At 45.0% G+C, this 25,422-nt stretch overlaps 1 protein-coding gene across 4 annotated transcripts in view; it reads left to right on the top strand.

Annotated features, from left to right (window-relative positions):
• Positions 1 to 18,222: 18,222 nt before the first annotated feature.
• Positions 18,223 to 25,422, top strand: part of DDAH2 (dimethylarginine dimethylaminohydrolase 2) — a 52,179-nt gene continuing 44,979 nt past the window's right edge. For 3 of the 4 annotated variants that reach the window (XM_058167369.1, XM_058167370.1, XM_058167368.1), the window contains exons 1-2: positions 18,430 to 18,572; positions 22,811 to 22,937. The gene's annotated coding sequence lies outside the window, so the exon portion shown is untranslated. Of the gene's footprint in view, positions 18,573 to 22,810; positions 22,938 to 25,422 lie in introns of all 4 variants that reach the window. The other variant, XM_058167371.1, reaches the window with a different exon arrangement.

Below are 25,422 nucleotides of genomic sequence, written 5' to 3'. Positions count from 1 at the left end.
TTGTGCAGTGAAAGGGATCCAATGGGGAAAAGGTGATTTGGAACAAATCCAACTCAAGAACGACATAGATAGAACAATCCAAGTCAAATTTGCAGTTCTTTATTTGCTTACATGTGGTAGACAGAATCTTGCCAGACTAAACCCTTACTACTCTCATCCCAAGGGAGATTCTAGGCCAGTGATGGCTAACTGTTTTGCCATCGCATGCCAAAAGCAGGGGGAGTGTGTGGGGGGGGAGGTTGCACTTGTGCATGCCCATACCCATAATTATATGCCCCCTGCCCCCTGCCCCCTACGCATGGGCAGGTGACCCCCTTGCGTTCCCCTCACTTTTGGCACGTGATGGCACAGTGGGCCCAGTAGGCACTTTTTTTGCTCTCCCCAGGTTCTAGAGCCTCTCTAAGAGCCTGGAGAGGGCAAAAATGGCCTTCCCCACTCCCCCAGAGGCCAGAAATGGCCCGTTTGCTGAGTCCCACCGGAAGTTGGCAAATGGGCCATTTCTGGCCTCCGGGGGCGGGGTGGGGTGGGGTGGGAAGGCCTTTTTCAACCTGTTGAATCCAGACGAAGACTTGAATTCCTTCCTGTGATGATCAGCAAGCTGAAACTCTATAGTTGGAGCTCTATAGGATGAGGAAGAAGGGGACCATGAGCTGCATCTCACCTTGTCAGATTTTTGGAGTGGTCCAGTCAAGCTCTCTACGCATCTGATAAAGTGAACTTCAATTTAAGAAAACATCTGCCTTAAGTAGTCCTATAAAACAGGGGTCTCCAATCCCTGGGACGCAAATCGGTTCCAGACTGCAGCCCGTTAGGAACCAGGAAGCGCAAGCGAGCGAAGCTTCATCTGTGCATGAGCAGGATCGAGGTAGCCCATGAAACTGTGCTCCCCACCCCCCGTGGTGGGGTTCTACTGGTTTGCCCCATTTCAGGTGAACCAGTAGTAGCGATGGTGGGAGGCTCTTGTTGTGACCCAGGCCCAAGTAGGTAGTAATAAACTTAGTCCGTAGAAAAATAAACTTTATTAGAACAGCTGGGAATTACTTCATTCCCAGCGTCGTTCAACTACAAGTAAACCAAATGCCTCCCAAACACAAATTCTTCAGTTACCTCACAAATCTTAGTCCAATTAGGCAAACTGCCAAAGGCCTTTCCTGGCAAATGTCCAGAAGCCACAAGAACATAGATATACACGAAGCAGAAGACGCAGCTACAACGTTGTTTTCCGGCAAGCTGAAACACTGGTGCTGGTCTGTTTTAAGCCTTATGGGAGGGGCCAATCATCTCTTGGCCCTACTCCCGAGTTGTCCTCTCTGCTCGAGCTGCTCTTGCCTTTTGGCAGCTCTTCTCATGTGTGCATTAGGAACAGGCTCCTCCTGTTCCTCTGCCTCACTACTATCAGTCTCTGGAGGCTCTGGAGTCCGCACCTCACTTCCCAATGGCCCTGGCCTCACCTCAGCCTCATTGCTATCCGACTCTGTTGCCAGCTCTGTAGGCTGCTGATGGACCACAACAGCTCTGCCCACCTGCCCCGGACATCATCATGGATGCTCTGCGCATGCCCAGAAGGTTCTGTGCATGTGCAGAAGCACCGTGCACAAATGAAGCGAGCACACACATGTGTTCACAGTCCAGAACCTGTAGCAAAGGTAAATGGAACCCACCACTGCCACACCCCCATCCCCAGTCCGTGAAAAAATTGTTTTTCATGGAACCGGTCTCTGGTGCTCAAAAGGTTGGGGACCACTGCTGTAAAACACACAGATATAGGAGGTCAACCTATTTTTTCCAAAGCACCTGATGTTGTGTCCCACTCCTCCGCTGACGGCTGGGTCAGGGAAATCCGAATCAGGCTTGCCTCTGCAGCTCTGCCCAAAGTCCTAGCAAAGTCCTCAGAGCAGGCAGGAGACCAGTAAGTGACTTCAGCAAGATAAGTTCGACTTTTGCCTGATTCAGAGACTGCCAGAAAGTAGATCCTTTATATAGGCCATGGGGTGTGGCTCCATGACTCAGCACTCATTAAGGCCTGCCCCTCCCTTCCTTCTGTTGCCTCTGCCTATCCAATCTTCTGATGCGAGGGTCACTCCAATCAGCTGTTGTTGGAAGTAAACCCTCCTCAGGCTCACCTGCTGTGGAGGAGGGGGAGGGGTCTAGCTGCTCCGTTTGCCTGGGCATGGAGTCAGGGCTGGGGCAGGGAGATTCTCCTTCTTCTGCAGTTTGTGTGGGCATGGAGCCAGGACTGGGGCCGGGAGGCATACATTCCTCAGTGTTCGGGAGCAGGTAAGAAGGCCCCGGCTGCTCTGAGGGCGGGCAAGACACAACACCTGAAGGCCAGACAAGAAACAATGGATGGAAACTGATCAAGGAGAGATTCTGACAGTGAGAGCAATCAACCAATGGAACAGCTTTGCCTTCGGAAGTTGTGGGAGCCTTGGTAAGGCCACACTTGGAATACTGCAATCAGTTTTGGTCATGCAATCACATTTTGTGACCTTCTGACAAGCAAAGTTAATGGGGAAGGCAGATTCACTTAACAACCATGCCACTAATTTAACAACTACAGTGATTCACTTAACAACGGTGGCAAGAAAAAAATCGTAAAATGGGGCAAAGCTCACTTAACAATTTTCTCATTAAGCAACATACATTTTGGGCTCAATTGTGGTCGTAAGTCAAGGATACCTGTAAGTAGCACCATCAGCCATTTTATTCCAGATAAGTCTTTCCATGCCATAGTTTATTCATGAGGAGGCAAATCACAATCCTTCTGCCCTCCCCTCCCCCAATAGCTGACAGCCCAAGGGGTCTTTTGATAAGACCCCTGCCAGAATAAGTGTCACTGATTAATTAAGAATCCCAAGCCTTATTATGTACATCAAGGTCAAAGAACTAAAAGACAGCTGAAAAAGGAGAAAAGATAAAGAATGATGAATGGAAGAAATTATTTCTGAAGTGGCCGTTCTCAGAAGACACCGAGAATGCATCTAGGCTGATAGAAAAACTCCCAACAGCTCAGATCGTGGTCTGGAAAATAAATCAAAATTATACCACATCCAGCTCCATCGGTCCCTGGTTTGCTATATAATTCCCAGCTCGGATTTCATGGTTTAGGGATTCTCCTCCTTGTGCGGCTTTCAGCCAACAATGGGAACAAAGACAAGAAGCCGAATGTGAAAGGCCCCCTCCTCTTTCTCAAGCCTAGAGAAAAAGGAAATCTTACACACATACCCCTCTCAATTGGGTCTTCAGAATTTGATTTCCCAGGGGTTCAAATGTCCCTGCTGTTTTTACCTGGGTTGACAGATTCAATTTTATTGACAAGCTGGGGTCCCCCCCCCCATTTCATTGCTTGAACCCCAGACGTGACAAAAGCCCTCTGTGGTTTGGAAGATTAAAAAACACACACACACACACCCCAGGTTTTCTGAATGTGGAAAGCTTTGAAGGCCCAGAGATCTGTGAAGCCACACAGCCCAAAGAGATGATGGAATACTAAGGTAAAGGTAAAGATTCCCCTTGCACATATGTGCTAGTCATTCCCGACTGTTTTTTAAAAATTTATTTACATTTATATCCCGCCCTTCTCCGAAGACTCAGGGCGGCTTACAGTGTGTAAGGCAATAGTCTCATTCTATTTGTATATTTACAAAGTCAACTTATTGCCCCCCCCAATAATCTGGGTCCTCATTTTACCTACCTTATAAAGGATGGAAGGCTGAGTCAACCTTGGGCCTGGTGGGACTAGAACCTGCAGTAATTGCAGGCAGCTGTGTTTTAATAACAGGCTTCTTACAGCCTGAGCCACACTGTGGCTGTAAGGGGTGGTGCTCATCTCCATTTCAAAGCCGAAGAGCCAGCGCTGTCTGAAGACATCTCTGTAGTCATGTGGCTGGCATGACTCAACACCAAAGGCGCACGGAACGCTGTTTCCTTCCCACCAAAGGTGGTCCCTATTTTTTCTACTTGCATTTTTTACGTGCTTTCGAACTTCTAGGTTGGCAGAAGCTGGGACAAGTAACGGGAACTCACCCTGTTACACGGCACTAGGGATTTGAATCGCTGAACTGCCGACCTTTTGATCAACAAGCTAGTGTCTTAGCCACTAAGCCACCACATCCCATGTGGAATACTATAGAGCTCTTATACAGTAAATCCAGGTGTGAAATCCAGTAAGTTATGACAGGTTCTGGAGAACCGGTAGTGGAAATTTTGAGTAGTTCGGAGAACCGGCAAATACCACCTCTGGCTGGCCCCAGAGTGGGATGGGAATGGAGGTTTTGCAGTATCCTTCCCTGCCACACCCACCAAGCCACACCACGCCCACCAAGCCACACCCACAGAACAGGTAGTAAAAAAAATTGGATTTCACCACTGAGTAAATCCCTTCCCTAGTTGAGCCATAGATTTATTGCATGCAAAAGCCTGCATGGTTACTTCCAATCCAGACTTTTGCTAAGGTTTTTTTTCCCCCTGTTTTTCACAGTCACTGAAAAGTTAGGGTGGAATGTCTATGTGGATATTCTCAGTCGTCCAAGTCATGGTTGTCCCAAAAGTGCTTATTTCAAGAGGCAACTGGGCTTTCTTGGTTTTTTTCTTTTGAAGACGTTTCTCTTCTCTTCCAAGAAGCTTCTTCAGCTTGGACAGGATAGTGGGGAATGGAATGGTTTATATTGCCTGCAAGACAGCTGGTCGTTTGCATCCTTTTAGAGGGTCCTTGAAGCACTTTATCTGTGTCCTCAGGACTTTTAGCTATACAGTTTGAGATGAACATTCTTTGAATGGCGTGAGACTAGGAATGGATTTCCAAAATAAAAAAAAATAAAAAAATAGCAGACTACAGGAACTATTTGCATCACTCAGGTGACCCTCGGGACATAGATAAACCTCCAAGTGTTTCAATGACCCTCTAAAAGGATGCAAATGACCAGGAATATATATCAGGAAAGTCCAGTTTCCTCTTGAAAAAAGCACCTTTGGGACCACCATGACAGGGATGACTGAGAATCTCCCTGGACATTTCCACTTTTCAGAGTAATGGGTGGAAGCTTGTTAAAAAGAGATCCAAACAAGAAGTCAGGAGAGATTTCTTGATTGTGAGAACAATTTATCAATGGAGTAGCTTGCTTCCCAAGATGTATCAGGGGTGAAATCCAGCAGGTTCTGACAGGTTCTAGAGAACTGGTAATAGAAATTTTGAGTAGTTCGGATTGCCGGCAAATATCACCTCTGGCTGGCCCCAGAGTGGGATGGGAATGGAGATTTTGCAATATCCTTCCCCTGCCACTCCCACCAAGCCACACCCACAGAACTGGTAGTTACAAAAAATTGGATTTTCACCACTGAGGTGTATGTAGTTTTCAAAAATACAGTCTGTATTTTTGTATGTATGAGCCGCCTCTGGTGGCTCAGACTGCTAAGACAGTCTGTTATTAACACAGCTGCTTGCAATTACTGCAGGTTCAAGTCCCACCAGGCCCAAGATTGACTCAGCCTTCCATCCTTTATAAGGTAGGTAAAATGAGGACCCAGATTGTTGGGGGCAAAAAGTTGACTTTGTATATAATATACAAATGGATGAAGACTTTTGCTTAACATAGTGTAAGCCGCCCTGAATCTTCGGAGAAGGGCGGGATATAAATGCAAATTAAAAAAAATAAAATAATAAATAAATAAATAAATAAATAAACCGGACAGCCATTTGACCGGGATGGTATATAAGATTTCCTGCATAGAGCAAGGGGTTGGACTAAAAGACCTCTGAGGTCCCTTGCAGCCCTATGATTTCATGTTCTGTGAATTTTATAGACAGATCCTGTGCTAACATCTATTTGCACATCCTTGGTGTTCCAGTGCTGATAGTTCTATATATCTTCTCTTCCACCGAGGAAGGGTGCTAAGTAAGAAGCAAACTACAGGCAGTCCTTGACTTATGACCGGAATTGAGCCCAACATTTCTGTTGTTAAGCGAGACATTTGTTAAGCAACGGTCGTAAGTATGAAGCAGTTGCCAAGCACCTGATCATAAGTTATTTTTTTCAGTGCTGTTGTAGCTTTGAACGGTCATTAAATGAACTGTTGCAGGTCAAGGACTACTTGCATTGAGCCTGGGTTAGTGGTTAGACTACAGTACTGCAGGCTCCTTCTGCTGAGTGCTGGCAGCCTGCAATTTGGCAGTTCAAGAAAGCAACATTGTCCTTTTTTCTGAGCAACCATCATGAAATGTTGAATAACCTCAAAGTCAGGATTCATCCATAGCTTGCTCCATCTGGTTTTCTGAATTATCCAGCGTTGTGTCTCATAACTACCGAAGTAACCCAATTATTCCTCTAGCCATCGTTGTATCATGCAACACCTTGTAATTATTTGCCCCTCCTTTGGGCAGGGAACAAGTAGAGCAAAAAACTTCCTGTTTTTAAAAACATGTATTTTTTTTAAATTTCATATTTGCTCATATTTAAATTTGAATCATTTTTTCCCTCCAGAAAACAGACATTCCCCCTCCGGTGGCCAGACACAAATACATATGTTAAAATACCCGCAGAGGTGCCCAAATCCAAGAATCCCTGCCAGCGATGCCCTGTGTCCCTTCTCCACATTTTAAAAGTTTACTACTTCAAAGCTTTGGCAACCAGCTCATAAGCTAATTCAATTTCTTCATCATCTGGGCAGGTGCTGGAAAATTCCTCACGAGTGTAGGCTTTCTTGAGATAGCGATGGATGCCGCGGAATTCCTCAGGAATGGTAAAGTCGCAGTATTTCTTGCAAACCACCTGTCGGGAGGTATACAACCACAAATTATTTTGCGGTTTCAACCTACTGATCAATCGGTACATTCTTTAAGGAAGAATTCTGTAAGGAAGTAGCCCCCCGTGGCTGAGTGGTTGGAATGCAGTATTGCAGACAAACTCTGCCCCACAGCCTGGAGTTCGATCCTGACGGGACTCACGATTGACTCAGCCTTCCATCCTTCCGAGGTGGGTAAAATGAGGGCCCAGATGGTTGGGGGCAAATATACTGACTCTGTAAACTGCTTAGAGAGGGCTGTAAAAGCACTGCGAAGAGGTATAGAAGTCTAAGTGCTATTGCTATTAAGGATGGAAAGATGCAATGGCTGCCCATCAAGGATAGGAACAGAGCACAAGAACAATTTTTTTGGTGGACAACTTTGTAGGAGAAACTTCTGGGTGTGTCTGGTTTCTCCAGGTTGAAGCCAATAAACCCAAGCCAAAAAATCACCCTGGTTCGGTCCAGTTCATGCAAATTGGTAGTAATGGTGTTGGGAGGTTCCACCCACCCGCCCCCATGTCATCACTAACAATCTGTGCATGCGCAGAAGCTTTTGTGCATGCGCGCTCCCATTGCGAACCACCATAAAGGTAAGTAGAAGTGGAACTCACCCCTGAGATGGATCTGTTATGTTAAGAACCAATCTGGATGACTTTAGCGGAGTCCTCATCTTCTCTAGCGATTCTGCTCACCAACTCAGGTCCATGAACTGAACTGAATACAGGCCATCCTCGACATACATCCATCCCAGTGGTAAACTCTGAACTGGTTTCCGACTGGTTTGCTGGCTATGCATGTGCGCTGCATACGCATGCGCAGTGCATACCATGCACGAAATGCAAGGTCCGTGCATGGGGTCCGTGCATGGGGTAAGTTGGGGTGTGTGATCAGCTGTGGCGCGCAATCTTTTTTATTATTTTTAAAAGCATTTTTTTTTATGCTTTTCGGCCGAATAGGTTGTAAAAAATGCTTTTAAAAGTAAAAGTAAAAAAAAGAGGCTCTGACGATCAGGCGACTCAGCTATGATCGTCAGAGCCTTTTTTTAACCTTTTAAAAGCATTTTTTAAAAGAAGCGGCAAGCAGCAAAGCAGGTCACCAGGCGATTGGGTGGGCATGAGCGGGGGGGGGATTTTTGCTACCGGTTCTCTGAACCACCCCATCACCATTGCTACCGGATCAACTGATCCGGTCCGAACCGGGAACATTTCACCCCTCATCTATCCATTCCATTCATTTAATGACCGGAGTTACAACGGCACTGAAAAAAAGTGACTTATGTTTTTCACAGTTACGACTGTTACAGGATCCCCATGGTCACGTGATCAAAATTCAGAGGCTTGGCCACTGGCATGTATTTATGACTGTTGCACTGCCCTCGGGTGTGATCCAGAGGTGGTATTCAGCTGGTTTGGACCGGTTTGGGTGAACCGGTAGTGGCAACCTCCGGGTGAGTCTGCTCACCCGCCCGGGCACAATCGCGTCCTATATCGCTGTGTTTTTGCATGTGTGAATGGCGCGAACAAGCGAATTGCTGCATTGTTTGATGTCGCACGCATGTGTGGATGGCGCGTGTGAGTGAATTGCCATGTTTTGTGACGTTGTATGCATGCACGGACGGCACGCGCTTACATTTCCGGTGCTAGATGAACCGGTTGCTACAGTATGTGACTCCCACCTCTGATGTGATCCCCTTTTGGGACCTCCTGAGAAGCGAAGTTAATGGGGAAGCCAGATTCACTGAACAACCGTGTTACTAACTTAACAGCTCCAGTGACTCACTTAACAACAGGGGCAAGAAAGGCTGTTAAATGGGGCAAAATTCATTTGACAACTGTCCTGCTTAGCAATGGAAATTTTGGTCATAAGTCAAATATTATCTATAGTTCACATCAGTGTTGGGTTTCAAATTTTTTTACTACCAGTTCTGTGGGTGTGGCTTGGTGGGCGTGGCATGGCATGGTGGGTGTGGCTTGGTGGGCGTGACAGGGGAAGAATACTGTAAAATCTCCATTCCCACCCCACTCCAAGGGAAGGTTACTGCAAAATCTCAATTTCCTCCCGGTCAACTGGGACTCGGGAGGCAGAGAATAGATGGGAGCGGGGCCAGTCAGAATTTTTACTACCGGTTCTCCGAACTACTCAAAATTTCCGCTACCAGTTCTCCAGAACTGCTCAGAACCTGCTGAAACCCACCTCTGGTTCACACTAAAATAAAAATTTATATCAAGGAGATTCAGATTTGGCACTATGGCATTCTGAGGCAGCAAACGATGCACACCCTTATTCATCCATAGTTTTTTTTTTCTTTTAACCTGATATTCTGTTTCTCTGCTTTCTGTTCCGTCACTATTGATATTGGTGGAAATAGCAAACATACCTATTGTTGCAGCAGAATATGGACTTTGGCCCTTGCGTTCTGAAGTTAAGACTCAACGTTTTACGGTATCAATACTGCACACAAACCAATTCTGAGTGGAAGCAAATATATTTCCTGCTAGAATTCTCCTGCACAGCGTCTATCTTACCATTTCACATGATTTGGGCACCTGGTCTGGCGCACATAATTTGGGATCGTTCGGTATTGTTCTTTCTATACAAATCTTGGGCAATCAGTATATCTGGATTTGGTTTTCCTTCAGCGGATCAGGGAACTTGGAATCACAGATGCTTTGACTGTATGACATGAAGATGACGATAATTATACTGGTACATTAAAAATGATACCCTTTCCCAGATAGCTATGCCAGATGTGCAAATGTAGGTCTTATTGGAGGGGAGAATACAATATCGAACAGAAAAATTAAGATAGTACAACAATGCTGGAAACAAACCAAAAAATCCACCTCATATGTATGGCCTACTCAATTATCCTAACTCTGCAATTTATGTCTCTGCAGTTCCAGGCAGCATGGTGGTCAGAGATGAGTGAACTGGCCAGTCGCTTGACAATGAGATGAGCAGCATATATACATTTAATAAATAAATAAGTAAATAAATAAACAATCACACCCCCTAGCTCAATCACTGAGAATAGAGCTGGAAGGGACCTTGGAGGTCTTTTAGTCCAACCCCCTGCTGAAGCAGGAGATCCTATACCACGTCAGACAAGTGACTCTCCAGTCTCTTCTGAAAATCCTTCAGTGATGGAGCACCAATAACTTCTGGAGGCAAGCTGTTCCACTGGTTAATTGTGCTCACTGTTAGGAAGTTCCTCCTTAATTCCAGGTTGCTTCTCTCCTTGATTAATTTTCATCCATTGTTTCTTGTCTTGCCCTCTGGTGCTTTGGAAAATAAGTTGACCCCCACTTCTTTGTGGCAGCCCCCCCAAATACTGGAATACTGCTATCATGTCACCCCTAGTCCTTTTTTTCTCTAGACTAGCCAAACCCAGTTCCTGCAACCGTTCTTCTTATGTTTCTGTCTCCAGGCCTTTAATCATCCTAGTTGCTCTTCTCTGCACTTTTTCCAAAATCTCAACCTCTTTTTTGTAACGTGGTGGCCAAAACTGGTTGCAGTACTCCAGGTGTGGTCTTATCAAGCTCACCAAACACGAGAGGAACAAACACTCCATGCTGTTGTTAAAAAAGACTTTCCAGAACTCCATGCCTATGTCTCCAAATACAAATGAAAAAAAAAATTAAAATTCACTCCAACAGATGAGAGATATATTAATTAATTTAATATAATTAATTTTAATTCCAACCATAATAACACAAGGGCTATCAATAGATTTAAACTCGATGTAATTCGCTCTAGTCTTAATTGTAGGAAATATGACTTCTGCAATAGAGTAGTAAATGTCTGGAACATTCTACCTGATCCTATTGTTAGTCGCTCTAATCCTCATACCAGTGGTGGGTTTCAAATTTTTTTACTACCGGTTCTGTGGGCGTGGCTTGGTGGGCGTGGCATGGCATGGCATGGCATGGCTTGGTGGGTGTGGCTTGGTGGGCGTGGCAGGGGAAGGATACTGTAAAATCTCCATTCCCTCCCCAATCCAGGGGAAGGTTACTGCAAAATCCCCATTTCTTCCTGATCAGCTGGGACTTGGGAGGCAGAGAATAGATGGCGGCGGGACCAGTCAGAATTTTTACTACCGGTTCTTCGAACTACTCAAAAATTCCCCTACCAGTTTTCCAGAACTGGTCAGAACCTGCTGAAACCCAACACTGCCTCATACCTTTCACCATAAACTGTTTACCATGGACCTTTCATGTTTCTTAAGAGGTCCCTAAGGGGGTGTGCATAAGCGCACCAGTGCGCCTACCGTCCCTGTCCTACTGTTCCCAATTATATGAAATCATTCTATGTGTTTATGGCTATGTTTTTTTTATTTTTTTAAATTTGAATTTATATCCCGCCCTTCTCCGAAGACTCAGGGCGGCTTACACTGTGTTAAGCAATAGTCTTCATCCATTTGTATATTATATACAAAGTCAACTTTATTGCCCCCAACAATCTGGGTCCTCATTTTACCTACCTTATAAAGGATGGAAGGCTGAGTCAACCTTGGGCCTGGTGGGACTTGAACTTGCAGTAATTGCAAGCAGCTGTGTTAATAAAAGACAGACTTAGTCTGCTGAGCCACCAGAGGCCCTATTTTGCCAATTTATATCCATTTTTATGCCAATTTTTTTCATGTGTCCATGTCTATGTCTATTCTGTTACTTGTTTTCTTGTACTTGTTGGCAAATTAATTAATTAAATAAATAAATAAATAAATAAATAAATAAATAAATAAATAAATAAATAAATATCAGATAAAGAATGACAGACAGGACTGAATATTTAAGCTTCATTGGTGTGATGTTCCATACTGCATATGTGAATGCTGCTTCTCATCAGAATTATTGTATGATTGTTCCTCACATTGATTTTGTTTATTTGTATCCTGCCTTTGTTTATTTTTACAAGTAGCTCAAGGTGGCAAACGTATCCAACACACCTTCCTCCTCCTATTTGCCTCACAACAACAACTTTGTGCAGCGTCAGCAATGAGAGGATTGTTTATCCCAGGAAGAAATGCTCAATTCTGCATGTAGTATCTTGTGCTCACATGCCTCTGCTAAAGACCTGCTATAGTTGAAAACTAGGAACAGTCCAATAATGACAGGCTATTATTATTAGTTTGATTTATTGATCGTTATTAGCCACCCAGTTCCAACAGATATGTATTTTTTATTATCTGGCATTAAGTCAGATAGCAATAGCAATAGCACTGAAGGCTTATAAACCATTTCATAGTGCTTTCCAGCCCCTTTAAGCAGTCAGCCTATTGCCCCCAACAATCTGGGTCTTCATTTTATTGACCTCGGGAAGATGGAAAAATGAGTCAACCTTGAGCTGGTGAAGATCGAACTGCTGGCAGTTGGCAGAATTAGCCTGCAATACTGCATTCTAACCACTGCGCCACCATGGCTCAGGCCTATTTCCCAAGTCCCCAATATGACCTAAAAGTCTCATCTAAATGAGATCACAGTTAAGATAAGTGTTAAATCTTAGTTTACTGAAAACAAGTCATTCCGCTCTGGTCGACACATAATTCTAAGTCTTAAAACATGACTGATCAGAGGAGACATGATAGCAGTGTTCCAATATTTGAGGGGCTGCCACAGAGAGGAAGGGCTCAAGCTATTTTCCAAGGCACCCAAAGGCCAGACAAGGAATAATGGATAGAAACTGATAAAGGAGAGATTCAACCTAGAAATAAGGAGAAATGTTCTGACAGTGAGAACAATCAACCAGTGGAACAGCTCTGCATTCGGAAATTGTGGGAGCTTCATCACTGGAGGCTTTCAAGAAGAGACTGGACTGCCATTAGTCAGAAATGGTGTAGGGTCTCCTGCTTGGGTGGGGGGTGGAGGGTTGGACTGGATGACCTACAATGTCCCTTCCAATTTTGTTCATCTCTTAATCCCAGGATCTGAATCACACATTACATTCAGTCCAAACTCAACAAACCACATTTTAAGCCTTAGTGTAATGAATCCTGCCACAGAATTTAGTGGTGCCCTTATTTGAACATGCTCATACCAAAATATGTGCTAGAAAATGTGCTCTTAAACAAAGGTTGGAAGTCTGTGTACCGGGCCACGGCATGCCCGAAACCAGGCCCCACAAACAGGCAAAGCCCCATCCGCGGATGCAAGAAGCATGCAAAACCACACACCCTCCGGTATGTGGAAAAATCTCTCTCCACAGAACTGGTCCCTGGCGCCCAAAAGGTTGTAGGCCGCTGGTCTATGGCATCAGTGGGTAGAAGTGAAAACACAGATGATCAGTGGTGGGATTCAGCCGGTTTGGGCGAAACGGTAGTTAAATTGCTGGTTGGCCCTTCTCCTCCCCTTCCAGGAGTCCCCACGCGCCCCATTTTGGCTCCCAGATAAGTGCAGGGAGGCCTACTAGGCCCAAAATGGGGCACGGGAGGACGGTGCACCCCCCCCCGAGCTCCCAGGAGGGTGCAGGAGGCCGAGTGCTGCCTGGCCACGCCCACCATGGCCATACCCACCCGACCGGTCATTAGGGCAGAGAACCGGTTTTTAAATTATTTGAGTCCCATCACTTCAGATGATGGTTTTGACGGTAGCTACACCGTTGACATGTGTCACAGGTGAACACCCCTATGTATGTCCCTGTGTAGCAGATCCCATCTGCTCTCATGTAAACAGAGCCTGAGCAGCCGAGTTATATGTGTGATTGTCTGTAGCCTAGAAATAAATTATATTATAGAGACTGACTCCAGGTGAAACAGATTATCGGTGGAACAGATGTCCATTACTCTCCATGCCCATTAAAAATAAAGCATTTAATTTCCATCAGTTACATGCAGAAATGAAATGTTAAGTTGCCAAACTTGGCTTGTTACTCAGCTCACAGATGGGAGACGTTTGAGCATGTAAGTGGTCCAGGACTTACAACCATTCGTTTGTCTATCTAGACCTGTTCCAGTCCAGCTTCCGGTCTGGACATAGCACGGAGACAGCTTTGGTCGCGTTGGTGGATGACCTCTGGAGGGCCAGGGATAGGGGTTGTTCCTCTGCCCTGGTCCTGTTAGATCTCTCGGCGGTGTTCGATACCATCGACCATGGTATCTTGCTGCACCGGTTGGAGAGCTTGGGAGTGGGAGGCACCGTTTATCAGTGGTTCTCCTCCTATCTCTCTGACTGGATGCAGACGGTGTTGACAGGGGGGCAGAGATCGACCACGAGACGCCTTACTTGTGGGGTGCCTCAGGGGTCGATTCTCTCGCGTCTCCTGTTCAACATCTATATGAAGCCGCTGGGTGAGATCATCAGTGGCTTTGGGGTGAGATACCAACTGTACGCTGATGATACTCAGCTGTACTTTTCCACCCCGGGCCACCCCAATGAAGCTGTCGAAGTGCTGTCCCGGTGCCTGGAAGCCGTAAGGGTCTGGATGGGGAGAAACAGGCTCAAGCTCAATCCCTCCAAGACGGAGTGGTTGTGGATGCCGGCACCCCGGTACAGTCAGCAATTGCAGCTGACTGTTGGGGACGAGTCATTGGCCCCAATGGAAAGGGTGCGCAACTTGGGTGTTCTCCTGGACGGAAGGCTGTCGTTTGAAGACCATTTGGCGGCCGTCTCCAGGAGAGCTTTTTACCAGGTCCGCCTGGTCCGCCAGTTACGCCCCTTCCTTGACCGGGATGCCTTATGCACGGTCACTCACGCTCTTGTCACTTCTCGTTTGGATTATTGTAATGCTCTCTACATGGGGCTTCCCCTGAAGTGCACCCGGAGGCTTCAGTTAGTTCAGAACGCAGCTGCCTGGGTGATTGAGGGAGCCTCACGTTGCTCCCACGTAACACCACTCCTGCGCAGTCTGCACTGGCTTCCTGTGGTCTTTCGGGTGCGCTTTAAGGTTTTGGTTACCACCTTTAAAGCGCTCCATGGCTTAGGGCCCGGGTACTTACGGGACCGCCTGCTGTTACCTTATGCCTCCCACCGACCCGTACGCTCACACAGAGAGGGACTTCTCAGGGTGCCGTCCGCCAAGCAATGCCGGCTGGCGGCCCCCAGGGGAAGGGCCTTCTCTGTAGGAGCTCCTACTCTTTGGAATGAACTTCCCCCTGGTTTGCGCCAATTACCCGACCTTCGGACCTTTCGTCGTGAGCTGAAAACATACTTGTTTATTCAAGCGGGACTGGCTTAAATTTTTAATTCTAAATAATTTTAATCGGGGTTATTATTTATAAATTTTAAGGGTTTTAAATTTGATTGTTTTAATTCTGGCCATTTATGAATTATGCTCGTTTTAAGTTCTTGTTTTAATTGTATATTGTGCTGTTTTTTATGACTTGGCTGTGCACCGCCCTGAGTCCTTCGGGAGAAGGGTGGTATAAAAATTTAAATAAATAAATAAATAAATAAATAAATAATAGTGAGTGTTCAAAGTTACAAAGGCACTGAAAAAAAAAACTGATTGGTGACCGTTTTTCACACTTATGACTTTGCTTTGGGATGCTTGGCACCTAGCTCATAAGGGGTTTCCCTGAAAATAAGCCCCAACCTGAAAATAAGCCCTAGCATGATTTGTCAGGATTCTCGTAATATAAGCCCTACTCCAGTGGTGGAATTCAATTTTTTTTTTTACTATCGGTTGTGTGAGCGTGGCTTGTTGGGTGTGGCTTGTTGGACATGGCAGTGAAAAGATACTGTAAAATCTCCATTCCCACCCCACTCTAGGGAAAGGATACTGCAAAATCTCCATTCCTTCCCCACTCCTGGGGGAAGGATATTGCGAAATCTCCATTCCCACTCCACTCTAGGGGAAGGATACTGCAAAATCCCCATTCCCTCCCCACTCCTGGAGGAAGGATACTGCAAAAATCTCCATTCCCACCCCACTCTGGGACCAGCCAGAGGTGGTATTTGCCGGTTCTCTGAACTACTCAAAACTTCTGCTACCAGTTTTCCAGAACTGTCAGAACCTGTTAAATAGCACCCCTGCCTTACCCCAAAAATAAGCCCCAGTTAAGGTTGCATTTAGTATCGTACCCATACCTTATTTTCCTGGAAAATACGCCCTAATGCATCATTTGGAGAAAAAATTAATATAAGACTCGGTCTTATTTTCAGGGAAACATGGGTATTTGTGATGGTTGCTGTATCCAGAAATCATGTGATCACCTTTGGCAACCTTCTGACCAGCAAAATCAACGGGGAATCCAGATTCACTTAACAATCGTGTTACTAACTTAACAACTGCAGTGATTCATTTAATAACGGTGGCAAGGAAAGTCATAAAATCTTCCTATTTCCCCCACAACGATAACCCTGCGCAGTGTCAGCAATGAGAGAATCGTCTATCCCAGGAAGAAATGCTCATTTTTGCATCTGGAATCTTGTGCTCAGGACTCTGCTTAAAAAACTTTGGCAAAACGCACTTAAGAACTTAGCAGAACTTTTGGTCACAACTGTAGTCGTAACTTAAGGATTACCTGTATCATCCTGCATCAGTATCATTTATTGTCTTTAAGGCAAATAGTTAGTCCTCGATTTACGACTACAGTTGAACCCCAAATTTCTGTTGTTAAGCGAGACATTTACAGTGAATGAGTTTTGGCCCATTTTAGGAGTTTTCTTGCCACCATTGTTAAGTGAATCCTTGCAATTGATAAGTTAGTAGCCTGGTTGTTAAGTGAATCTGGCTTTCCCATTGACTTTGTTTGTCAGAAGGTCGGAAAAGGCAATCACATGACCTTGGGACATAGCAGTGGTCATAAATATGAACCAGTTGCCAAGCATCTGAATTTCTATCACATGATCATGGAGATGCTGCAAAGGTTGTAACTGTGAAAAATGGTCATAAGTCACATTTTTCAGTGTCGTCGTAACTTTGTACGGTCACTAAATGAACTGTTGTAAGTGGAGGACTGTAGTCTTCAATGGAGCTCTGAATTTTTATTGTTAAGTCATTGTGGTCTTAAGTCTAGGCACTGCCTGATTGTACTTGAATTTACAACTGCTTTTACAACAGTCTAAAGGGAGTCACCTCAGTCACTAAGCAAATCACATAGTTGGTAAGCGAATCTACATATGTTAGGACTACCTACAATGTTCAAGGTGGGCCATAAGGAAAGGGGAAAAAATTGTCTGTTGCATCCTGAGATTGCTTAAGTGAGGTGCGCTAAACCTCAAGGTTTCTGTATGTCTTTATTTATTTATATAACAGATTTATATGGCCACCCAACTCACACGGTGACTTTTATCCTCTTTCCATTTTCCAGACTTCATAACCTTCTCCTTTCGTCTGATCTTCAACCTAGACTATTGCCTTACACAATGTAAGCCGCCCTGAGTCTTCGGAGAAGGGCAGGATATAAATGTAAATAAATAAATAAAAAAAAACCCTTAAGCCAAACTTTGGGGAAATCCCAACACCTAGATTGTGTTGTGCCTCTATGTCATATAATATATGTGGGTATGTAGGTATATGCATAAGTTTTATATATATATAGTTCAGATGCATACACGTACATGGAGAAAAATGAATCTTGCGAGTTTACATACATACATATATACACACACACATTAGTGTGTATATATACATACGTATATATATCCATATATCTATTTATTTAAAAGATTAATATGGCCACCCAACTCAATGAGTTGGCCGCCAGATTGTTTTTCTTGCCATGTACATGTTTTGTTTCTGTCAGATTATCTATCTATCTATCTATCTATCTATCTATCTATCTATCTATCTATCTATCTATCTATCTATCTATCTATCTATCTACCTATCTACCTATCTATCATCCATCTATCTATCTTGTCATGTTTATGTCGTGTACACTATAGGTGGTGACCCTTTGGAAAACTGTATGCCACGAAATTTCATTTTAATGCATGCCGATCAGTGTACATTTAAAGTCACCATAAAGTTATTCTAGGTCTAAGTCGACTCGCTCTTTCTCAAGGGATCTCCCTTACAAGAGCTCCCGTCCGATTGCATCGCTTCGTTCGGACATCCTTTTGAGCCCCGACGCGGGCTAGAAACTTTTTTTTAATTTTTTTTTTAAAAAAAGAATCGTGTTTTGCCGGCCCCGCTTCCTGGGAGATACACCGAGCCTTGCAACCCCACCCGAGAACGATCCCTCCCACCCACGCCCTCCAGACGCCAAACAGATTCCTTCTTTTGGGGATCCGCTCCCGCCCGATCTCTCCGTTCCGCGAAGGGAAAACGCCTTGCTCGCTTTCTCATGTCGCGAGAGGCGTCAGTTCTTGGATCGACGCCTGGAAGTGGGAGCAGAGCTGGAGGCGGGTGGGTGGGTGGGTGGGGTGTTTTGCTTTGGAAGCAGCCCTGTGGGGAGGGGGAGGGGCTTGCCGGAGCCCCGCCCCCTGGCCGCCCCCAGCCTCCAGACAATGCGCTCCCGACCCGCCGCCGCCCCCCTCCCTCCCTCCCTCCCGCGCGCTTTCAGAGCCTGCGAAGGCGAAGCCGGCGCTGCCCTCCTCCCGCCCCGCGCACGAGCGCCTGCTTTGGAAAAGAGGAGGGGTGAGGGGGGGAGAAAGGGGGCTGAACGTCTGGGTCGATCCCGCCCCCCCCCACACCCTCGGCCGGCCCTTCCCCGCTGCCCAGCGTCCGTCAGGCTGCTGAAGGGAAAAGCGGGGGGACGGACGGGCGAAGAGAAGGCGCTCCGGTTGCGGGGAACCCCTTACTCTCCTCTGTCCCTTTCTCTGGAGTCTCCAGCAAGAAAGAAGGGGAAAAAAAACAAAAAAAACGAAAGGAGACGGGACTTTCCAGTGAATGGACTCGCCGAAGGAGCGGTAAGAAGGGGGAGTGGCGGGGCTGGCCCGGGGTCCTGCGGGAGGGGAAGGGAGAATGGCGCGGGAGGGACGATGTAAGGAGTGGGAGTGGGAGTGAAGCCTTGGGACCCTCGGATCGTGGGCGGGGCAGGGATCTCCGACTCCGCGGTTCTTTCTCCTCTCCTCCCCAAGTGAGCAGGTCGGCTTTGAGGAGGGCTACCTTCCCCCGGGTCCCGGGAGAGGGGTGATCTTCCCGGGGAAAGATTTGGGGCGATCGGGAGACGCACGCAGCGGGGCGAGTCTTATAATGGCTTAAGAGAAGAAGGGGCTGTTTTACTCCCGGGGAGGGAGGAATTTCTACGAACAGCCCTTGGTTGCATAAACAGAGGCACAGAATCACAATCTGGCAAGTAGGAGTACCGCTTAAGGAGAACACCACACCTGGAATTCTGCATCCAGTTTGGATCACTCACCATGTTACAAAAAGAAAAGAAAAAAAGATGTTGAGACTTTGGAGAAAGTGCCAGAGAAGAGCAACTAAGATGATGAAAGGCCTGAAGACTAAAACATATAAAGACAGCTGTAGGATTTGGGTTTGGCTAGTCTAAAGAAAAGAAGGACTAAGGGGGTGACATGATAGAAATGTTCCAGTATTTGAGGGGGCCGCCACAAAGAAGAGAGGGAGTCAACTTATTTTCCAAAGCACCAGAAAGCAAGGCAAGACAAACAATGGATGGAAACTAACCAAGGAGAGAAGCGACCTGGAATTAAGGAGAAACTTCCTAACAGTGAGGACAATTAACCTGTGGAACAGCTTTGCCTTCAGATGTTGTGGGTGCTTCATCACTGGAGGTTTTTAAGAAGAGACTGGATAGCCACTTGTCTGAAATGATATAGGATCTCCTGCTTGAATAGGGGATGGACTAGAAGACCTCCAAGGTCCCTTCCAGTTTCTATTCTGGCAGGGCAAGGAACACTGAACCCAGGTGGAGTGAGGAGAGACCTGCTGGCAGGTGATTAACCTGTGGAATTAATCAGTTAGTTAACCAGTGGAACAGCTCGCCTTCAGAAGTTGTGGGTGCTTCATCACTGGAATTTTCAGAAAGAGACTGGACTAGGAGACTAGGGTCTCTTGCTTGAGCAGGGGGCTGGACTAGAAGACCTCCAAAATCCCCTCCAGCTCCAAGATCCCCTCCAGCTCTATTCTGATTGACTGATTTGAAGAAAAGGGAGTGAGCTGGAGATGAGATGGAGATGGAGGGGCGTGCATAAGAGCACAAATGTGCCTACCGTTCCTGTCCTACTGTTTCCTTTCATTATATCCAATTTATATAGTTATTACATGCTTATACTCATATATATGCTTATATGTTATATAGTTGCTTCATGCTTATGCTTATGTATGCTGTTATGACAAATAAATAAATAAATAAAAATAAATAAATATCAGCCATGGTGAGATGGAGGTTAAAGACTCTTGAGTGTTAAGGTCTTATTTGGTCTGCTTGCCAGAAAAGAGTGCATTTCTTCCTGGGGCAGGAGAGAGGAGATTGAGCTGTGTGGTGGGGACAGGAAAGGACCACTCAAGTGGGACAATGTGCGCATGTCTTTTTCATCAGGGATGCATCAGAAGAAACCCAACAGAAGTTTAGGGGTAATAACAGAATAATAGAATTGGAAGGGACCTTCAAGGTCTTCTAGTCTAACCCACTGCTCAGGCAGGAAACTATACCATTTCAGACAAAAGATTGTCCAATCTCTTCTTAACAACTTCCAGTGTTGGAGGATCCACAGCTTCTGAAGGCAAGTCATTCCACCGATTAATTGTTCTAACTGTCAGGAAATATCTCCTTAGTTCTAGGTTGCTTCTCTCTTTGATTAGTTTCCACCCATTGCTTCTTGTCCTGCCCTCAGGTGCTTTGGAGAATAGGTTGTTCCCCTCTTCTTGGTGGCAACCCCTGAGATATTGAAACACTGTCATCATGTCACTCCTAGTCCTTCTTTTCATTAAATTAGACATGCCCAATTCACAGATTAGGGTGTTGGTTCCTTGGCCATCTTTCTCTTCTGCTCCTAACTAGTCCTTCTCCACCAGTGTTCTCTAGATACCTTGGCTGTCAGCTGTCATTCTCCCAGCCAAGATTGGGGGGTGTTGAAAATTGTGGTTCAGTGTCTTTGAAGTGTATCATCCAAGGAAGAGCTGTTTTAGCAGTTTTTCCATCCAATCCTCAATCCATTAGGACTCTGAAATTGTCCAAGCACAAAACCAGTATTATTATTCTTCAGAGAAGGACTTGCTGGATTTCTTTGAGGAAGGAAAAACTTGGAGATACATTTGCTGGGCATGAGGATGTCCCAGATTTGTGGTGAGTCTCTTGAATTTCCAACCTGGAAGAGGACAAAGGGAGGAGACTGCAGCTGAGATGGGCAACAGATTGTGGTTAATCCCTAAAGAAGTTAGTAAAGTGGAACAAATCATGGCTATGTTCAGGTAAAAGAAGCAAACATACTTGGTGAGAAGGTCCAAAGCTAGTTTGATGGCTAAGGAGTGTTTAAGAGATTTAATGCTCTCCCATCTTCCTCTGAAAGAGCAAGAAAAGTTAGTGGCCGGGATTCACACGTCTGCCAAGACGAAGCTGGCCAAACCATTGTAAAAGACCATTGTAAAAGGGCGAAGCTCGCCTTGTATAATGTTGATTCCAGTTTCCAATGTTTTCTTTTCTTGGCTGCAAGGGTGAACTTTTTCACTTCAAGGGTGTATCGTGTCATCTTAGCTACAGAAAGCTGCTTTTTGGAGCGGAAGGCATTAAGGCGGTCTGTTCTTGATTATAGTATGTGCTGCATCTTTTGTTTCAGTACTATTTACTGGAGTAGTGGAATGGTATGAAGTTGAGTTTAAGTTCCCGAGCATTTGGTACCGTGATTGAGTTTCTGTAATGTAAGCCACATCCTTCTTACAGAAGGGTTTTTGGGTGGTAGTTAGTGGGGCATCTGGTTTAATGGTAATAGAGAGGCCTTTGAAATTTCACTGGTAGTCTGTTGTGGGATTTAGTTTTAGGGAATTAATATTGCTGCCATTGTTATTTTGACATTATTGCGTAAGTTGCTTTGGTGTTCAAAGTTGGAAGAAAAAGTGGGATGGCAAATATTAAGATGAACCCGAACCTTGCTGTGTGCAAAATGAACTGTCACTTTAGAAAGCTGCTCCGGTTTCCCCCCACCCCCACAACCTGATGCCAATCCAGTATCATCGGACTGTAACTCTGACCACTTGAGTCAGCAGGTTGGTAATCCTATTGTCTGGAGATAAAAGAGGTCACGGACGGATCCAGATTTTAGCCCCCACTCAGCATAGAAGCTCACTGGATGGGCTTTGAAGGGATCTTTCAGTTCACTGTATCTCATACATTCATAATGAGTTTAAAATGTGGGATGGGAAAACCCACAAAGAAGATGAAGAATAAATACGCCATAAATCACTGCCTTGGTTTGGACTCAACGGAACCGTTGAAGTTGCCTTCTACAATGAAGTCCTGATTGTTAAATTAAAATGCCGAAGATGCACCTTTTATAAGCAATATGATATTATATTTGCCTTTGATGCAATTCCTTCCTTCCTTCCTTCCTTCCTTCCTTCCTTCCTTCCTTCCCCCTCCCTCCCTTCTTTCTCTTTCTTTCTTATTTTCTTTTTCTTTCTTTCTTTCTTGTTTTGTTTCTCTCTTCTTTCTCTCTTTTCTTTCTCTCTTTCTCCCTCTCTCTCTTTTCTCTTTCTCTCTTTCTTTCTCTCTTCTTTCTTTCTTTCTCTCTCTTTCTCTCTTTCTTTCTCTTCTTTCTTTCTCTCTTTTCTCTTCTTTCTCTTTCTCTCTCCTCTCTATTTCTATTTCTCTCTTCTTTCTCTTTTTTCTTTGTCTCTTTTTTCTCTTTCTTGTCTCTTCTTTTTCTCTTCTTGTTTTCTTTGTCTCTATTTTCTCTTTCTTGTTTCTTGTTTTTCTTCTTTCTTTCTTTCTTTCTTTCTTTCTTTCTTTCTTTCTTTCTTTCTTTCTTTCTTTCTTTATTCTTTCTCTCTCTCTCTCTCCCTCTCCCTCTCCCTCTCCCTCTCTCTCTCTCTCTCTCTCTCTCTCCCCCCTTAAACATGCAATGCCCAAAGTTTATTATTTCTGATCCCACATGGCCAATTTGCTTCCCTTTCCATGACAAAAACAGACCAAAAGGAAGGAAAGAATTCCCTGGCTATGAATTTTATCGTTTTTTCTTTGCAGAGAAGAAGAAATTAGGCTGTGGATTGAAAACAGAATGGAAAAGTAACTGGTCCAGAGAAGAACAGGGGTGGGGAGGGAGCTCCTGCAGTAAAGGAAAGAAACAATATACATTTCTTTCCTTGACAAGGTTTGTGCTCTGCCTAGAGGACTTTTTCTCATTTCATCTCGGTAGCCTTTTGCTCCTCTTAATTGCATCTGTGTTTTATGATTCCTGTTGGGGTAAGTGAATGTTCATTTGTATGTCCAGCGTGGCTGGCCTGGAGTCACCTCGTGGTTGATTAGCAAAACTGCTTCTTGATAAACTTACCTGACTGTTCTCATTGGGAGATAAAGAGTCCAATTGTAACATCAGCAGTAAATAATGCCAACCAGCCTATCGGTATCTCTGGAGCATGAAGGTTAAATGGGTGATTTACATGGGAAGTGAGAATAGAGCCTTGAGCATTTCCCCACTCAATGGTTTGGACTAAAAGAGGCTTCTGGGTAAGACAAAGCTCATATGCTCTTGCTGGGTCACTGACTTGCCTTCTTATGTTCCTTATCAACAGAGAGAAGACTAAGGGCCTGTCTCCCAGAGCGCTGGTCTCCAACCTCGGCAACTTTAAGACTTGTGGACTTCAACTCCCAGAATTCCTGAGCCAGCATGGTTGGCTCAGGAACTCTGGGAGTTGAAGTCCTCAAGTCATAAAATGGCCGTTGTTCCCCATCCCTATCCTACGCCTATTCAGCAAAGCTGGCTGAGGAACTCTGAGAGTTGAAGTCCACAAGTCTTAAAGTTGCCAAGGTTGGAGACCCCTGTCCCAGAGTGTCCTTTGGGCTTGCACTTCCCATTCTTCTATGCCAGAGATGGGAAACGACGTGCCCTTTATGACTTGCAGACTTCAACTCCCAGAATTCCTGAGCCAGCATGGTTGGCTCAGGAATTCTGGGAGTTGAAGTCCGCAAGTCATAAAATGGCCATTGTTCCCCATCCCCATCCTATGCCTGTACCCCCCATAAGAGAGATTTGGAGGGTTTAGTTGTTGTGCTTTCTAATAGCGTTAGCATTCAGAAGCGAGCTCCAGTGATTTATTCATAAATGGCTGGAAGTACATGCCACTGGACAAATTTGAAGAAGGCTGCGAAGATGTAGAAGGCCTAGGAACTAAGAAGAATTTTCTGTATTAGGGTATGTTTAGTATTGAGAAAATACAGCACCAATGAACAAGTATGTGATATTACAAAACTTGCTGGGTTTGAGATAGGAATCTTTACCAGGGTTATCTGGAGATGCTGGGCATTAACTGGGAACATTCTGCACACGAAACAGGTGTTCTATCACTCAGTTATGGCCCAGACCTCTCCGAATTATAGCAATAGCATTGAGACTTATATGCAGTTTCATAGTGCTTTCCAGCCCTGGAAAGTTCAGGGGTCGAACTGCTAACAATGAGCAGAATTAGCCTGCAATACTGCATTTTAACCACTGCACTCCCATGGCTCAATATTACCTTACAATATTGTGTTAAAGTATAGCATCATTTGTTTGGCCTAGAATGAAATAGGGAAGTAGTCACTGTAATAAGTAAGCTATGATTTAGGGCAGGGATCTCCAACATTGGCAACTTTAAGACTTGTGGACGTCAACTCCCAGAGTTCCTCAGCCAGCTTTGCTTTACTGAGGAACTCTGGGAATTGACGTCCACAAGTCATAAAGTTGCCAAGGTTGGAGACCCCTGGTTTAGAGCGTAGCATTAGGTGTGAACCAGGAGGCTGGCTTGCTCAGCAAACCATGAAGTAAGTAACCCATAGCTTAAAATACCGGTAATTATTATACCTGTGTGACATTGAAGCAATGAATGGGACCATCACAGTTATTACCCAGATAACTTGGAAGAGTTTATTTGGCACCATGAAGGTTTTAGCAGGCTACTGCCTGCTGGATCCTTTGGCAAAATAAATCAGTAAATATGTATAAGTATGCAAGTTAATAAAGAGTGGTTCATAAATGCAATTTTGGATACAGAATTGTATCTGTCCAAATCTACCCTATGAGTCTCCTACCGTCAAGAATGGCAGAGTATTTTGAACAATGCAGATTCAGAGAAGCCCCTTCAGATCTAAGCAGGAGTCTTAAAATCTACGTTGCACTGGGGCTAAACGTAAATTAGGGGTACAAGGGCTGAAAATCCTTGATTTTAAATATTTTGCACTTTTGGGGAGAGGTGGGGGCTGCGTTTTCCCAAAGGAAATAGGGAAGAAGTGACAAAGAAGTGTATTCGTTTCAGATCTGAACAAATGCCTAGAAATAAGAAACATTTCTGCTAAAAGGAGAATCAGTTGAAGGAAGTTCTTGAAAGAAAGAGTGTTTACGGACCGCCTAAATCTTAGAGTTGCGGAGACATGGGGCCACCACTGAGAAGACCCTGCAAAGTCCATAATAATGGTACCCTCTTAATTGGTGGCACTGGTGATGGAGCCTCAAAGTTGATTGTGCGGATAAGATTGGAAGGCAATTCTTGTCACAGGGGGGTGGTTTTTCCGTGTTGTGTATAAAACCTGGAATCATATCAAGGAGAGAAAAATCAGGGCGGAACAGAGTTGGGTCCAATGTTTTCCCGGCATCAAGATGA

This window comes from Ahaetulla prasina, chromosome 2 (assembly GCF_028640845.1).
Source record: "Ahaetulla prasina isolate Xishuangbanna chromosome 2, ASM2864084v1, whole genome shotgun sequence".
In the NCBI taxonomy this organism is placed as follows: Eukaryota; Metazoa; Chordata; class Lepidosauria; order Squamata; family Colubridae; genus Ahaetulla; species Ahaetulla prasina.
This window is presented reverse-complemented; position numbering and strand designations above follow the sequence as displayed.